The following is an 18,142-nucleotide window of genomic DNA, read 5'->3' on the forward strand; positions in this document are numbered from 1 at the left end:
CCGGAAGATTTTTCAAGGTGTTGCTTAGTCTTAAATGAACCACACATGCAGACACAGAAAAGACAGACACTCACAGCCCAGGAGTTTCCTGCTAGGAATGGTAACAAGAGAGAGAGGGTGTTATACCACAGAGTAGCAGGGAACATGAGTCTCAAATGGCAACCACATTCCCTACATTTGTACAACTTTTGAACAGAGTCCTTGTGCCCTGGTCAACAGTAGCACACTATACAGGGAATACCTTGTCATTTGGGATGCAGAATTATGTATACAGAAAGGTGTGTGTCTGACAATACAGTAGTCTGAACCTTGATGCTCAGTCTAGATTTATTTTTAAATCACAGAGACAAGACAATTTCAGAACAAAGTTCAATTGAGCTGCCTAGTTTCAGTGCCATTCTACAGGCAAACTTGTTTTGTCTCGTCTCAATGTTTAAATTGGACTGAGCTTATGGTGTGTACCTGTGAAAGCTCCGCAAGGACGCAGTCCACGGCCCACATGTCGACTCCCACCCCATGCATCCTGGCACCGAACAACTCTGGAGAACAACGCCATCTGAGAGAGAAAACATTGTATCAAACACAGTGAGTGTCACATGAAATGCTATTTAAAAAAAATATAGATAAATGGACAATAAAGACTTTGAAATGGAGTTTGAGAGTGACACCTACAGGTGACTACCTGGTGAGTGTAGACTGTAGGGCTGCCGAGAGTTTTAGTCAAACAAAAATCAGACAGCTTCAGCAGCCCATTCTCACCCAGCAGGTTATTGGGCTTCAGATCGTACAGTGTTTACTATGGAGAAATATACAGTTGAAGTCAGAAGTTTACATACACCTTAGCCAAAAACATATAAACTCAGTTTTTCACAATTCCTGACATTTAATCCTAGTAGAAATTCCCTGTCTTAGGTCAGTTAGGATCACCACTTTAGAGAAATATTTATTTCAGCTTTTATTTCTTTCATCACATTCCCAGTGGGTCAGAAGTTTACATACACTCAATTAGTATTTGGCAGCATTACCTTTACATTTTTAAACTTGGGCAAAACGTTTAGGGTAGCCTTCCACAAGCTTCCCACAATAAGCTGGGTGAATGTCGGCCCATTCCTCCTGACAGAGCTGGTGTAACCGAGTCAGGTTTGTAGGCCTCCTTACTCGCACACGCTTTTTCAGTTCTGCCCACAAAGGTTCTATGGTATTGAGGTCAGGGCTTTGTGATGGCCACTCCAACACCTTGATTTTCTTGTCCTTAAGCCATTTTGCCACAACTTTGGAAGTATTCTTGGGGTCATTGTTCATTTAGAAGGCCCATTTGCAACCAAGCTTTAACTTCCTGACTTTGGCTTGAGATGTCTCAATACATTCACATAATTTTCCTTCCTCATGATGTCATCTATTTTGTGAAGTGCACCAGTCCATCCTGCAGCAAAGCACCCCCACAACATGATGCTTCACGGTTGGGATGGTGTTCTTCGGCTTGCAAGCATCTCCCTTTTCACTCCAAACAAAACAATGGTCATTATGGCTAAAGAGTTCTATTTTTGTTTCATCAGACCAGAGGACATTTCTCCAAAAAGTACGATCTTTGTTCCCATGTGCAGTTGCAAACCGTAGTCTGGCCTTTTTATGGCGGGTTTGGAGCAGTGGCTTCTTCTTTGCTGAGCGGCCTTTCAGGTTATGTCGATATAGGGCTAGTTTTACTGTGGATCTAAATACTTTTGTACCTGTTTCCTCCAGCATCTTCACAAGGTCCTTTGCGGTTGATCTGGGATTGATTTGCACTTTTCACACCTAAGTACGTTCATCTCTAGGAGACAGAACGTGTCTCCTTCCTGAGCGGTATGACAGCTGCGTGGTCCCAGGGTGTTTATACTTGCGTACTATTGTTTGTACAGATGAACGTGGTACCTTCAGGCATTTGGAAATTGCTCCCAAGGATGAACCATACTTGTGGAGGTCTACAATATTTTTTCTGGGGTCTTGGCTGATTTATTTTGATTTTCCCATGATGTCAAGCAAAGAGGTACTGAGTTTGAAGGTAGGCCTTGAAATACATCCATTGGTACACCTCCAATTGACTCAAATGATGTCAATTAGCCTATCAGAAGCTGTTTAAAGGCACAGTCAACTTAGTGTTTGTAAACTTCTGACCCACTAAAATTGTGATACAGTGAATTATAAGTGAAATAATCTGTCTGTAAACAATTGTTGGAAAAATGACTTGTTATGCACAAAGTAGGTGTCCTAACCGACTCGTCAAAACTATAGTTTTTTAACAAGACATTTGTGGAGTGGTTGAAAAACAAGTTAATGAATCCAACCTAAGTGTATGTAAACATCCGACTTCAATTGTAATTGATTTATAACAAACGTACATTTGTTAATTTACATAAAATACAATTACAAATATAATTTCTGAAGTGGAGACGAGTCTATCACACCTAACTTTACCTGACACAAGCACCTATGAGAAGGTGTGTATTGTATGACAGTGTGTGGTGCATGTACTCCAGGCCCAGTAGAGTCATCACTATGAAGCCTTTGATGTTGGCTGGAGTCAGCACCAGCATGGTATCTTTAATCACCACCTAGAACACAGGAGAGAGTTAAACCAGGTGTGTCAGCCAGTCTCTCAATAGTCTACCTTTTCTTAACTCCAAGGCTGAAGGTCCACATACAACAAATCGCCTCTCAGGAAAGCACAAGCACAAGAGAATTTCAGCTCAACATCTCTATGTAGACACAGGCTATCAAATCCTCCTCGTATTTCAGTCTTCTGTGTCTGAGCTATTTATCTGTCTGTCTATGATTTGATAATTGCCATTAGATCATCCTGAGAGCTACAGAGAGGGTGGTATTGATTATTTAAGAGCAGCTACCACTCCTTAATTATGGCTCTAAGGGGGTCTGTTTTCCTACTCTCTAACCGAGTTTGATGTATTGGCAGTGAAACTGGGCACTCATCTGGAGCCATCTGGCAGACACAGACTCATAAATCCAGAGCAAATGGGAGAGAGAGACAAGGAGAGAGAAATAGGGATGGGCAGAGAGAGGGACAGAGAGAGGCAGAGACACAGACAGACAGATCCCCCAGGACCAGAGCTGGCCCTACAGAACCCCTAAGAGAGAGATAGAAGCAAACTAATACCATAGCTCTCAGGCTGCTCCCTCTCTCTGGTTCTCTCTGGGCACCAGCCAGTCTTTGATGTTTGGTATGACTGAACCCATATCTGTGCCTCAAGGAGGACATCAGAGAGCTAACAGAATGAACAGAGTACTAGTCTATAAAGGGACCCTCTTGCATATCCAATAGAACCTTCGTACTTTGAATTAACCCATGAATCCCAAGCACTGGATGGAGTATCCCTCTAGTGGCCTCTAGTGCCCAAGGTCACTTTTAGACTAAAGCCGTGAACATCAGCATTTACTGGGGCCAGTTTCCTGGACAGAGATTAATCCTAGTCTTGGAATAAAAAGCCATTTGGAGTTTTTCCACTGAGCAAGCTTTTTTAAGTCCAGGACTAGATTTAATCTGGGTCCAGGAAACTGGCCCATATGGCCAAAACCTACAGCTCAGTTTTACCTCCAGGTCTGTGTCCATAAAGTCAAACACCAAGCTAATGTTGAATTTATGCCCAAATACATCAAGGAGCTGAGAAATAGACACACAAATGGACACACATTGATGTAAGTGTAGGGACATATGATATTGTGCTTTCTTTGAGAACATGACATAATTTCACAGTAAAGGTGATGGTGATCAAGATAATTAGTATAGTTCATAAAGGATGCTTTGGTTGGGAATAATATCCAAATGAGCTCTAAATGATCATTAATACAACTGATGATGAAACTGATGCAAAGCTCAACCAGGAACACATGAATATTACTTCTGACAGTTTCCATTTAAACAGTAGGAGTTTAGTTAGATCCTTACCCCGATAATGTTTGGGTGACTTAACCCCTACAGCAGTTTAATCTCTCGACAAACTTGAGACAAATATACGGAATCAAATTTCATGGGGTGGTTTCCCAGACAAAGATTAAGCCTTTTCAATGGAGATTCTCCACAGCTTGTTTTAATCTGTGTCTGGGAAAACCACTCCCATACATAGTTTTAACCTAAACCATTCTGAAGCTCCTGTACTGGGATCCGCAGACACTCCTTCTCAACAATGACATTTTTAGATAGACAAGTTTATTAGTCATATGCACAGGGTCACAGATATAATTGCAGGGTACAGTGAAATTCTTAAACTCTGAGCTCTAACAGTGCAGGTCCATAAGAGAAGTGTATAAAACAATAATAATAAAAATATATACATATTTACAACTGGGGTGGCGGGGGAGGGCAGATAGCTGCCCAATGGTGGCTATACAGCAGTGTGATGATCTGGGGGTAGAAGTTATTGGCCAGTCGCACCGTTTTTGCCATGATGCTCCTATACTACCCGAGTCTGAGTGATAGACGTGGGGAGAACATACTGTGTCTCAGGGGGCTGAGGTCTTTGATAATCTTCTTGGCATTCCTGCAACTGCAACACCTGGTGTTGTAGGTGTCTTGGAGGGCGGGCTGTGTGCACCCATTGATGGGTTCAGCTGATTGTGCCACCCTCTGTAGAGCCTTGCAGTCAGCGGTGGTGGAGTTGCCATACCAGGCTGTGATGCAGCCCGACAGTATACTCTTGATGGTGCTCCTGTAGAACACGGAGGGCCTGCAGGGCCAGGCCGCTCTTGCACATTCTTCTGCCGTCTCCATGGCGGCTCTGTTGATGAAGGTGTGCCCAGCCTGGTTCCTCCTGAAGTCCAAAATCAGCTCCTTTGTTTTGCTGACGTTTAGGGAATGGTGGTTTTTCCTGGCACCACACCGCCAGAGTGCCTACCTCGTCTATGTAGGTCTTGTCGTTGTTTGTAATCAGGCCTACTAGTGTCGCATCGTCAGAAAACTTGATATTGGAACTTTGTGAGGCTAAGCAGTCATGGGAATACCGGGACTTCGGCAAAGAATAGTCTACAAAACTTAGTCCACTCTGTTCATAACATAATCTAGTTTTGGGAACAGAAAACTGTACTGTGATCAAATGTTTCATAAATGAGAAAATGTGCTAAATGTCGGCCAAAATCCATCTCCTCCCACTGCTGCCACTGGGCTTCCTCTCATAACCATGGGGAGTGGAAATGCAAGCCGGATGCTTTAGGTGCATACATCCAGTGAAACATCTGGCTCAATGTTCTGTGGTTATACTTCCCAGGTTTTACCCACATATGGGCATGTGTTAGGCCTACACAAACACCTTAAAAGGAAAAACAGGTGCTCCTGGCAATTACTTTGAAACATTCCTCACAGACATGCTCTTACCTTCTTGATGGTAACTATCGTGTCGTTGGTATTGTCTTGTACACAGTGGCAAAGTGGGAAGGCAGGAAGAACAACCATATTCGTTGGTAAGTAAAACAGAGAAACACTAGCACCAACTTTAAAAGTGACAAACAGATACATGCAGCTAGCTAACTTATCAACAAACCGAACTAACCTTAGCGTTGCTAGATAATTACTCTCATTTTGAAGGTGTTGCCTTTGTAGCAACCGGCTAAACCATTCATTGTCCTAACTAGTAATCAATCTTTTCTCTTAATCTATACAGCGCTAACCTTAACAAAACGGCTCATACGAAAAACCCAACAATGGCAATATTATCATGTTTCTCATTACCTAACCCTCTCCCAGAGAATCGAGTTTTTCATATATTTTTTCTCTGGACTTTACGCCAAGCGCCACGATTTCAAACTGTAATTTATCCAACTTCTGTCTCTGTTCGTATTTCCGGGTGAAAGGATCTACGTGTTGAGAGTTATGATTTCTGAACAACAGCGCCATCTGTTGATTACTGTAAACCTGAATCTTATATAGATGTGATTTATTATCTAACCTTAAAACAAAGAGCAACGACAGGTTGGTTGGTCGATATGTTATATCCGTTTGTCAAATTGAGAAAAGCATGTATTTGTAATATGGCAAATTATTTGATGAATGTATATTTTGTAATGACTGTTTCATACAAAAATGGCTATGTTGAAGGCTACAATTGATGATCATATTTTTTTTCATACATTTATTTATGTTATACTGCTTTAGTCTATTCATTACTTAAAACAGTTGGTGCCAGTCACAGCTATCAGGCTTTTTTTACTCACTCTTTCTAAATATTTGACAGGGATCCCCGAGACATGTCTCTTTCAGATTTGAAACCTGTGTGATATATGCACCAGTGAACACACATACAGCTCCATGGCTTCTTTCAGCTCAGTCATATACTGTATATGCATCAGTGAACACATCTCCAGTCTCAAAATTTCATCTTCTACATCCCATCCCAGAGGATTAGACATGGGCCTGCCCCTCTGACCCTCACAAAGATAGATTGACACCCCCCCCACACACACACACACACCCTTCATGTTTATGTAGAGCTTTGTGAAATATGCTGCCTCTAGCTCCCCCTTATATGGGCTCTCTCTCTCACTCTCTCTCTTTCTCAGACACTCAAATTCATGCAGACTCCTTGGTCCTTATGTATGCATATAGTTGCCTCATGTTAAAGCTACATGACAGACATGAATGACAGGAGCATATGTGCTCAAGCAGCTGGGATGGGGTGGGGGAGGAAAGAAAGAGAAAGGAAGGAGAGGAAATAAAGAGACTAGAGAGAAAGTGATGCATGGAGGATGTAGAGAGGGAGAGGAGAGGAGGAAAAAGTGAAAAGTACCAGAACATCAGCATCTGCTGCTACACCCAGATATAATAGCTAGAATGGTGCTGGAGGGAATAGCAGCCATTTTACGGACTCTTGATCAATTGTGCTATTTTGTGTGTGTTTTTTGACCGAAAAAAGCTTCTGGACGTCAGAACAGCGATCACTAACCTCGATTTGGATGAGGATTTCTACTTCAATGAGTCGGTGGCAAAGGACATACTACTCATCCCGAACCAGGCCCAAATCCCCGACCTTCGAAAAAGGATGAGGTGGCGTTATAGAGGTTGGCGTGCGGGATACCTGACGAGACTACGTAGGACTATGAGACTATTGACGAATGTGCAATCACTGGAGAATAAACTGGGACCTATCATGGTCCAAACATACCAACACAGTCATGAAAAGGGCACAACAACGCCTCTTCCCCCTCAGGAGGCTGAAAAGATTTTACATGTGCCCTAAAATCCTCAAAGTTATACAGTTGCATTATTGAGAGCATCTTGACTGGTATGGCAACTGCTTGACATCCAACCGTAAGGCACTACAGAGGGTAGTGCGTACGGCCCAGTACATCACTGGGGACAAGCTCCCTGACATCTAGGACCTCTATACCAGGAGGTGTCAGGGGAAGGCCTGTAAAAATGGTCAAAAACTCCAGCCACCCAAGTCAGATTGTTCTCTATGCTACCGCATGGCAAGCAGTACTGGAGCGCCAAGTCTGGGACCAAAAGGCTCCTAAACAACTTCTACCCCAAACCGTAAGACTGCTGAACAGTTACTTCCCAGATAGAATCCGTCAATTTAAGCTATAGATATCTCTGTTTGCATGGGCTGCATCCGCATCCACCTATGTCAACCTTCCGCATCTGCGATGGAAGGTGGCCGAGCTACAGCGGTGTTTATCAGACCGCTGACAACATGGAAATCGGTCCTCTGACAAAAATGTCTGGAGCATCCGAAAGGTCTGGCAAACTAATGGAACAACTCTATGGAAAGATGAGACTCTCATGAACATGATGCTGTTCTCTGTTATGCTCTACAAGTGTCACAGAACTCATCTGAAGGTAACCCATACAAATGAATGAAAGTATGGAGGTAGTTTTGTGCCAACAAAAATAAGGGGTTAAATATTTTTTTTACAAAAACAACATTTCCTGAGCTTTCTTATAGATCATAGATATAGGACATACACTTAAAAACCATATTCCTTATGATTCTTTTTTTTACTGTCTCATGCCATTTATGAATGTGTTATTCAATGCATTTCTATGGGCTATAGTAGTAGAGGTCAAATCAATATTTTATCAAATCATTTTTTAATACATTACCGGTCAAAAGTTTGGGGTCACTTAGAAATGTCCTTGTTTTTGAAAGAAAGCACATATTTTGTCCATTAAAAATAGCCTCATATTGATCAGAAATACAGTGTAGATATTGTTAATGTTGTAAATGACTATTGTAGCTGGAAATGGCAGATTTTTTAAATGGAATATCTACATAGGCGTACAGAGAACCATTATTAGCAACCATCTCTCCTGTGTTCCAATGGCACGTTGTGTTACCTAATTTAAGTTTACTGAACTGAGGTGTATATATTTTTGATACCTAAAGGGTTCCTAAAATGTAATATCAAATAGCTAAATGATCCATGGGTTTGGTCATTTTGTAAATCTAAATTTGAATAAATGATGATAGATACATAGGAAGTTTCTGCATGAGTGCTTTGTAAATGACCACAAGAAAATGCCACTTTCTCCTTACATACAAAGAGGCCCAAGTCACTTTTTGATACAAAACACAATGGTGAGTTCTGTAACCATCACCAGTCAACCTAAGGGCAAAATGGAAAACAACATATAGTGGTTTAAGTGTAGATTCTGCTGCATGCATATAGATAATATCCCCAAAATCTAAAATAGACATAAAAGTGGCATGGATAATTTCCTTCCTATTAACAAAAGTCAGACATGCTTTGTTTCTGTAAAATAAATCAACTTCAACTTCTTCATCAGCTCAGTGACAGTTCAGCATCTACCTGAGCATGGGCCACCATTGACAACCTGAGAGGACTCACTGCGTTTACACAGCCAGCATGATGAAATGAATGAGCTCATTGAAGCAGAATAGAGGACAGAGCCTCAGTCTTCTCATCGGTTGCTAATTCACCGGGTTCACACCTCAGGCCAACCATGACCAGAGATCGGCAAGATCCGCGTCAAACCCGACCATAGATCCTCAGGATCAGCATCAACCCTTGACCAGGGATCACCGGGATCAACGTGGATTGCCAGTGACAACCAGAGAGGATGAGATTGATGAGCTCATTGAAGCAGTCAGGAAGATGGAAGGTTCCTACAGTCCACCCGACCACCAACACCAGTAGTTACCTGGACACCAAGCATCTCAGTCAGTCCTTCAACAGTTCTCTCTTCTTACATCTGAAAGATGTCTTAGAGGGGGAGAACAGGGACCTGTGAAACCAAGCTGCCAAGCCATTAACAACATCATCTCAGAGATCGTCATGCAACAGATACTACATCAGAAGTGACAGAATGAGGTTATGTGGTGCCAGCGTGACCAGCTCCGCAACCCCAGACGTCAGAAGATGCTCGAGTCGTTGTGCCCTTCCACATCAGCTTCACCATCAGCCCCGGTCTCAGATCCGGCTCCTGCTGTGATGCCCCTCCCAGCGGTGCTACAGCCTTCTCCAGAGCCAGAGGAGCTACCAGAGCTCACCCTGGGGGAGCACCCCACCACTGTGCTCCAGCCCCAGCTGTGCCGATCTAGGCTGCTCCGACCATGGAGCTCAAGTTAGTAGTGGCGCCTACTACAGTCGCTCCTGCTATGTAGCTTTAGCTATACACTCCAACTGCTGTGCTTCAACCAGCTGCTGCCATGGAGTCTCAACTGGTGCACAGTGGTACCATCGGCATCTCCAATGACAGAGGTTCTGCCGATCCCCATTCTGTATCCAAGATCTATCCTCACCTCCCTGTTTGTTTGTGAGCAGGAAGACCTACAGCCTTCTCCATGGACAGAGGAGCTGCCTGAGCTCACCCTGAGCGAGCACCCTACTCCTGCCGACACCTCTGAATGTCAGTTGGTCCATAATGCGGGTACCCTTCCTGCAGCTGTAGGCGGCATGTCCAGCCCTGCCACTCAGACCTCTCAGGTCCCTTTCTGGTGTAATCTGCCTAGTCCAACCTTCTACATTCAGCCTACTGCTGTCCAAAGATGTCTCCCTCTGACCTGTGACCTCCAGCCTTCTGCAGTTCAAAAACGTCTCCCTTCTACCTGTGACGTCCAGCCTGATGCTTCCTCCCTGGGAGCCCCCTCCAGTCTTTGATGCAGTGGCTTGGTCCAGAATTGGGGGAACCTCCTGATGTCCCTGTGGGGGACCCTCCTGACGTCTCAGTCGGGAACCCTCCTGACGTCTCTGTGGGGGACCCTCCTGACGTCCCTGTGGGGGACCCTCCTGACGTCCCTGTGGGGGAAACCTCCTGACGTCCCTGTGGGGGACCCTCCTGACGTCCCTGTGGGGGACCCCTCCTGACGTCTCTGTGGGGGACCCTCCTGACGTCCCTGTGGGGGACCCTCCTGACGTCCCTGTGGGGGAAACCTCCTGACGTCCCTGTGGGGGAAACCTCCTGACGTCTCTGTGGGGGAAACCTCCTGACGTCTCTGGGGGGACCTCCTCGTCTCTGTGGGGGACGTCCTCCTGACGTCTCTGGGGGACCCTCCTGACGTCCCTGTGGGGGACCCTCCTGACGTCCCTGTGGGGGAAACCTCCTGACGTCCCTGTGGGGGAAACCTCCTGACGTCCCTGTGGGGGAAACCTCCTGACTTCTCTGTGGGGGAAACCTCCTGACGTCTCTGTGGGAGACCCTCCTGACTTCTCTGTGGGGGACCCTCCTGACGTCTCTGTGGGGGACCCTCCTGACGTCTCTGTGGGAGACCCTCCTGACGTCTCTGTGGGGGACCCTCCTGACGTCTCTGTGGGGGACCCTCCTGACTTCTCTGTGGGGGACCCTCCTGACGTCCCTGTGGGGGACCCTCCTGACGTCCCTGTGGGGGAAACCTCCTGACGTCTCAGTCGGGAACCGTCTTGACATCTCTTTGGGGGACACCACACACCCTGGTCTGGTGACCTCAAGCACCTTTGTGAAGGGGCGGCCAGACGCACAAAGAGACAGGACTTCTGTTTGACCGGTTGCCCATCTTGCTCCTGCCTCGGTGAATTACCCCAAGTCTTTATTTTATCCCTCTGTGACTACTTACCCTTGCAGCCCTTTGCAATTGTTTGAAAATCTGTACAACACCTTTGGTGGCAGCTGTAAAATAAAGTTCCTCACCGGTTCTTACCAAATACAGTACCAGTTCATATTATACCTTTCTGTTTATTTTTAAACCTCTGATATATATATATATTTTTGTACATTCAGCTCGACATTAAATTACTTCACCAACCAGTTTGGATAGAGCTGCTTGTTGTGGAGCGGGTAAGGAATCTAATCTGTATAGGACAGTCGTTATGATGAAATTGTATTTTTCAGTAACGGCATGGTTTAATCATAATGAAAGACAAACACACACACTGTGTTGCCAGTCACAGTGTAGGGTGCGAGATGTGACATTTTGAGGGTGAGGAGAGAGCGAGAGAGGATTGAGGAAGCTTGCCTTGATGCGCTGGGCCTCTTATGACATGCATCATCTGAATTAGACCCACAGAATTATACCTACGGAGGTGCGGCTTCTTTGGAAGAACTTTGAATGTCTTTGAACTTCCGAGTTGGTTTAAAATGTTGGACCAGAGCAAACGCTAGCTAGATACCAAGCTTGTGTGTGCAGAGTAGCACTAGAATTAAAATACGTCTTAACTTTTTGTAGTTAGTAAGTCCAATAAAATCAAACATTATTTGTCACATGCGCCAAATACAACAGGTGTAGATAGACCTTACCTTGAAATGCTTACTTACAAGCCCTTAACCAACTATGTGGTTCAAGAAAGAGTTAAGAAATTATTTACCAAATAAACTAAAGTAAAAAAATATACAAATTAACACAATAAAATAACATTAACGAGGCTATATACATGTAGGTAGGGGTAAAGTGACTATGCATAGATAATAAACAGTGCGTAGAAGCAGTGTAAAAACATTCTTTGACTATTTTTTGGGGCGTTCCTCTGACACCGCCTAGTATATAGGTCCTGGATGGCAGGAAGCTTGGCCCCAGTGATGTGCTGGTCCATGTGCACTAGCCTCTGCAGCGCCTTACGGTCAGATGCCGAGCAGTTTCCATACCAGGCGTGATGTAACTGGTCAGGATGCTCTCGAGGGTGCAGCTGTAGAAAGAGGATCTGGGGACCCATGCCAAGTCTTTTCAGTCCTCTGAAGGGGAAAAGGTGTTGTCGTGCCCGCTTCACGACTGTCTTGATGTGATTGGAGATGTAGACACCAATGGGGCCTGTTCGGCCCGCCTTTTCCTGTAGTCCACAATTAGCTCCTTTTGTCTTGCTCACATTGAGGGAGAGGTTGTTGTCCTGGCACCAAACTGCCAGGTCTCTGACCTCCTATAGGCTGCCTCATTGTTGTCGGTAATCAGGCATACCACTGTTGTGTCAACAGTAAACTTAATGATAGTGTTGGAGTCGTGTTTGACCAAGCAGTCGTGGGTGAACAGGGAGTACAGGAGGGGACTAAGCATACATCCCTGAGGGGCCCCAGGGTTGAGGATCAGCGTGGCAGACATGTTGTTGCCTACCCTTACCACCTGGGGGCGGCCCATCAGGAAATCCAGGATCCAGTTGCAGTGAGGTGTTTAGTCCCAGGGTCCTTAGCTTAGTGATGAGCTTTGTGGGCACTATGGTGATGAATGCTGAGCTGTAGTCAATGAACAGCATTCTCACATAGGTGTACTTTATGTCCAGGAGGGAAAGGGCAGTCTGGAGTGCGATTGAGAAACTTATTCCAGCTTCTGCCTGCCAGCTGGAAATCTTTGCCAGTGGGTGTGCCTAATAACTATAGTATCCTTAACTAGCATTGACATAGTGAATCCATTATTCTCTAATTAAACATCTCTCCCTAATTTCTGAAATACGTGTCTAATGTGGTCAGTAGACTACAGTAACCTATGTAACATTGTCAGTAGGCTACAGTAACCTGTGTAACATTGTCAGTAGGCTACAGTAACCTATGTAACATTGTCAGTAGGCTACAGTAACCTATGTAACATCGTCAGTAGGCTACAGTAACCTATGTAATGTTGTCAGTAGGCTACAGTAACCTATGTAATGTTGTCAGTAGGCTACAGTAACCTGTGTAACATTGTCAGTAGGCTACAGTAACCTATGTAACATCGTCAGTAGGCTACAGTAACCTATGTAATGTTGTCAGTAGGCTACAGTAACCTATGTAATGTTGTCAGTAGGCTACAGTAACCTATGTGACGTCGTCAGTAGGCTACAGTAACCTATGTAATGTTGTCAATAGGCTACAGTAACCTGTGTAACATCATCAGTAGGCTACAGTAACCTATGTAACGTTGTCAGTAGGCTACATTAACCTGTGTAACATCATCAGTAGGCTACAGTAACCTGTGTAACATCGTCAGTAGGCTACAGTAACCTATGTAACGTCGTCAGTAGGCTACAGTAACCTATGTAACATTGTCACATAGGGTAGGCTAGAGAATTTAACCCTGTGGCACCGCCATAGAGACTGCCAGAGGTACAGACAACAGGCCCTCCGATTTGACACACTGAACTCTATCTGAGAAGTAGTTGGTGAACCAGGCAAGTCAGTCATTTGAGAAACCAATGCTATTGAGTCTGCCAATAAGAATGCAATGATTGACAGAGTCGAAGCCTTGGCCAGGTCGATGAAGACTGCTGCACAGTACTGTCTTTTATCTATGGCGGTTATGATTGCACTTTGTAAGTTCTGCCTCCAGCCAGTGAGTTGAGGTATTTGACATATTGTTGCATATTATAATATGTCTATTTCTACCGTTGTAGAACCACTATCTAAAGTTATTCATTGATGTCAGAGTGGTGTGTGTGTGTGTGTGTGTGTGTGTGTGTGTGTCAAATCAAATCACATTTTATTTGTCACATATACATGGTTAGCAGATGTTAATGCGAGTGTAGCGAAATGCTTGTGCTTCTAGTTCCGACAAAGCAGTATAACCAACGAGTAATCTAACCTAACAATTTCACAACAACTACCTTATACACAGGGATTAAGAATATGTACATAAAAATATATGAATGAGTGATGGTACAGAACGGCATAGTCAAGATGCAGTAGATGGTATAGAGTACAGTATATACATATGAGATTAGTAATGTAGGGTATGTGAACATATAAAAGTGGCATTGTTTAAAGTGGCTAGTGATACATGTATTACATAAAGATGGCAAGATGCAGTAGATGGTATAGAGTACAGTATATACATTTGAGATGAGTAGTGTAGGGTATGTAAACATTATATTAAGTGGCATTGTTTAAAGTGGCTAGTGATACATTTTTCCATCATTTTTTCCATTATTAAAGTGGCTGGAGTTGAGTCAGTATGTTGGCAGCAGCCACTCAATGTTAGTGGTGGATGTTTAACAGTCTGATGGCCTTGAGATTGAAAAACAGCTTCTGTCTCTCGGTCCCTGCTTTGATGCACCTGTACTGACCTCTCCTTCTGAATGATAGCAGGGTGAACAGGCAGTGGCTCGGGTGGTTGTTGTCCTTGATGATCTTTATGACCTTCCTGTGACATCGGGTGGTGTAGGTGTCCTGGAGGGCAGGTAGTTTGCCCCCGGTGATGCGTTGTGCAGACCTCACTACCCTCTGGAGAGCCTTACGGTTGTGGGCGGAGCATTTGCCGTACCAGGTGGTGATACAGCCCGACAGGATGCTCTCGATTGTGCATCTGTAAAATTTTGTGTGTGTGTGTGACTCCTTCTTGTCAATTAAACCCCCTTACCTGGATATTCTGACCCCTCATTGTTCTGGACGGACATTCTGTAGTGGTTTTACTACCGGCTTAATACCAGCACCTATGTTTTCCCCTATTTTTAATGGTCCTTCTACAAACCAAACATATTTTTCATTCATAATGGCTTTCCATCACTGTATAAGATGAGGGAGGTGTGTGTTTATTTAGTCCGTTTCTTAGAAGGAAAGTACAAAACAGAGTACAAATGCATCTTTTAGTCCATCAGACAGACGCACGCATAAATACACACACACACATTCAGACAGACACACACACTCAGACAAACAAACAAACACTCTCTGTCTGGGACTAAAGCAGCCATTTCCCTGGCCTAATGAGACAGATAATGTCTGAGAGGTAAATACCAACAATGACAACACAGCCAGGAACAAATAACAACAGCAAATACTGGCTTCACTAAAACAGACATGAATGTGTCTCAGTAGTCTCAGTCTGGACTCCCTGCAGTGTCCGTCAAATAGAGGATATAATTTACCCATCCCCCTCGGTGTTTACTACTATAACATTACAGTTTTTAACAATCACTTTGGCACTAATTTCAGACCCTTGTAGTCCTTTTTCAAACTCTAGACACAACTCAAAACGGTCATCACTTGTAATGTAACGGATGTGAAACGGCTAGCTTAGTTAGCAGTGCGCGCTAAATTGCGTTTCAATCGGTGACGTCACTTGCTCTGAGACCTTGAAGTATTAGTTCCCCTTGCTCTGCAAGGGCCGCGGCTTTTGTGGAGCGATGGGTAATGATGCTTCGTTGGTGTCAGTTGTTGATGTGTGCAGAGGGTCCCTGCTTCGTGCCCGGGTATGGGCGAGGGGACGGTTTAAAAAAATATACTGTTACAGTAACACAGGCTGTCCAATGTTCAAAACATTGCATTGTGCATTCATATCTTTAAAGAAACCTTGCACTTGCAGAATTATTGGGTCAAATAACTAATTTATCATGAAATACCATAGGAACATTTATTTAGATCACCCACACACAAGATACCGATAGTTTCACTGTGTAGTTGTTCATACAATCATTAAATATTGTAGTACAAAATATGTGATACTTGTTTAATTATGCTACTACACGTAAATGCATCACTGTAAAAGGACTAGTAGAGTGAATACTACAGACACAGTGGAATCATTGAACAAAATATTAAATTTATTGATGAAATACAATAAAATCACAACAGGTTTCTTTGAATCAAAGCTAAAATAATTAGCTACAAAAAAGAAAAAACTGTTAAAGGTCAACTGCAGTGTTCCTCACCTGGCTTACGGTAAAACATCACTGCAGTGTTCCTCACCTGGCTTATGGTAAAACATCACTGCAGTGTTCCTCACCTGGCTTACTGTAAAACATCACTGCAGTGTTCCTCACCTGGCTTACTGTAAAAGCAAAACAAAAGATTAATTACTACTTCTATATTTCCATCAAACCTGTTTTGTGGATTTGGCCACAGGTTCTCATCCACATCACAATGAATGTTTTCATTAGCCAAACATCTAGGGAAGAATCTTCGGGCATGGCGAATCCAGGCCTGACACTGGTCTGCCGTGATGTCATTGCATGCGTCATCCATGGCCTGGAGAAGGGTGGCTTGTTCGTGAGGGCGCCTACAATATACCTTCCACCTCCATGTGGAGAAAAATTCCTCAATCAGGTTAAGGAAAGGAGAGTATGGGGGTAAGCACAGGGTGGTAAATTGTGGATGGGTCTGAAAACAAGCCTGCACCATTTGAGCATGGTGGAACCTGACATTATCCCACACAATGATGTAGGTCACACCATCAGCTCTACGGACCTGATTTAGCTCATCAAAGACGGTTACATTCAAACAGCGAATCATGTGGCTGCCTGCAACTCAATATATGCACTACAGTCTCTAGAGTTTACAGAGAATAGTGCGATAAACAAAACACATTCAGTGAGCAGCAGTTCTGTGGGCAAAAACCACCTTGTTAATGAGAGAGGTCAGAAGAGAATGTCCAGACTCATTCAAGCTAACCGAAAGGCCACAAACGTTCAAATAACAGCTGTTTAAAACAGTGGTGTGCAGAAGGGCATCTCTTAACGTACAACACCATGAATAATTCAGGCTGTTGTGGAGGCAAAAGTACTAGATAAGTGTACCTAATAAAGTGGCCGGTGAGTGTACAGTAATGTCAAATCTGAAAACATGGTCTGGAAAAGTGATACATGGTACCATAGAAACAGTGTCTGATAAAGAATGATCACCACGGTAATTGGTGTCAATGGATCTCGTTATCCTGAAACTTTCATGATCTAAACATGGAATATTGTTTGTCAGTTTCCGTAAAACTATGCATTATGAGTAACGCAACAGTTAATTATCATTTTGAGCAGTTGTATCAATTGATAGTTAGATCATTGTAATGAGTAGACAGTCATTTCAGATGTAATGTGTGAATTGCATTTTGAAATGGTAATACTTTGATGTTAAGTTTAGTTCAATGAACAAATTATCTTAGCTTTATGTGTATTGTATCCAAGCAATTGGAAAAAGTGTTAGAGTTTTGAAAAATGTGCATTTTGATCATTGGTTGTGAGTTTTGTGTCTAGAGTTTTGAAAAATTACATCAAGGTTCGGAATTTAGTGCCAAAGTGATTGTAAAAAACGGTATTATCATCATGTTTATATTTTCTCTGTATGAACCTGTCATGCACTGCGGCCATTAGTGTGGTTGTCATGTCAGACTGTTAGGGTGTGTGTTTGTGTGTGATATTGAGACGTGTGTGTTTGTGTGGGCATGTGCGTGCGTGTGCCTGTGCGTGTGTGTGTGTGACTCTGACTGAAACACAAGCACATGGTACCACAGTAATAACTCCCTCTGACAGCCTGTCATCAGAGTGAGGGGGACAACTGTGACACTACACCTGTCGCACACTCAAACATTACAATAACCATACTGTGGCATCCTGTTCAGGATTGATTATTGTAACTACATGGTTTACCACTTCAGATATAACACGATCCAAGCAACGGTTAGCAGTGGTGGGCCTACTGTAGCCTAGTATGTATACACAAACTTACAATTACACAAATTGTAATCATAACTACAGATATTCATCTGAACCCCAGATATAACTGTCAATTATAATTAGACTGAGTCATATCTGAATTATAAGTTCCGAGAACCTTCACACCCCAAACGACCCGATAGCTTCCTGATATTCTACAGCTGTGAATGTGGTGAGGTAGGTGATTTCTGTGTGTGTGTGGGAGTTTAGTTCTAGTTTTGATGTGTAAACACATGTTAATAAATCACCTTTAGAGAATGGGGTGGTGGAAGAAAGAGGAAATTAATTTAATCACCTCAACGTTCCCCTGACTAGTAGCCGCTAGAAATTGAGAGAGAAATGA

General features: G+C 43.6%; 1 long non-coding RNA gene across 2 annotated transcripts; it reads right to left on the reverse strand.

The window, feature by feature from the left end:
• Positions 1-15: 15 nt before the first annotated feature.
• On the reverse strand, positions 16-5,819 carry LOC135513995 (uncharacterized). Of its 2 annotated transcripts, none has more exons than XR_010451619.1 (5): positions 5,717-5,819; positions 5,363-5,397; positions 2,455-2,591; positions 683-796; positions 16-556 (listed from the first exon to the last, which is right to left on the reverse strand). It is a non-coding gene; the product is annotated as an uncharacterized LOC135513995 (long non-coding RNA). The 2 variants fall into 2 exon arrangements; XR_010451620.1 differs by having other exon boundaries at positions 673-796.
• Between the last annotated feature and the right edge of the window lie 12,323 nt (positions 5,820-18,142).

The sequence above is a fragment of the Oncorhynchus masou genome, chromosome 25 (assembly GCF_036934945.1).
Source record: "Oncorhynchus masou masou isolate Uvic2021 chromosome 25, UVic_Omas_1.1, whole genome shotgun sequence".
Classification (NCBI taxonomy): Eukaryota; Metazoa; Chordata; class Actinopteri; order Salmoniformes; family Salmonidae; genus Oncorhynchus; species Oncorhynchus masou.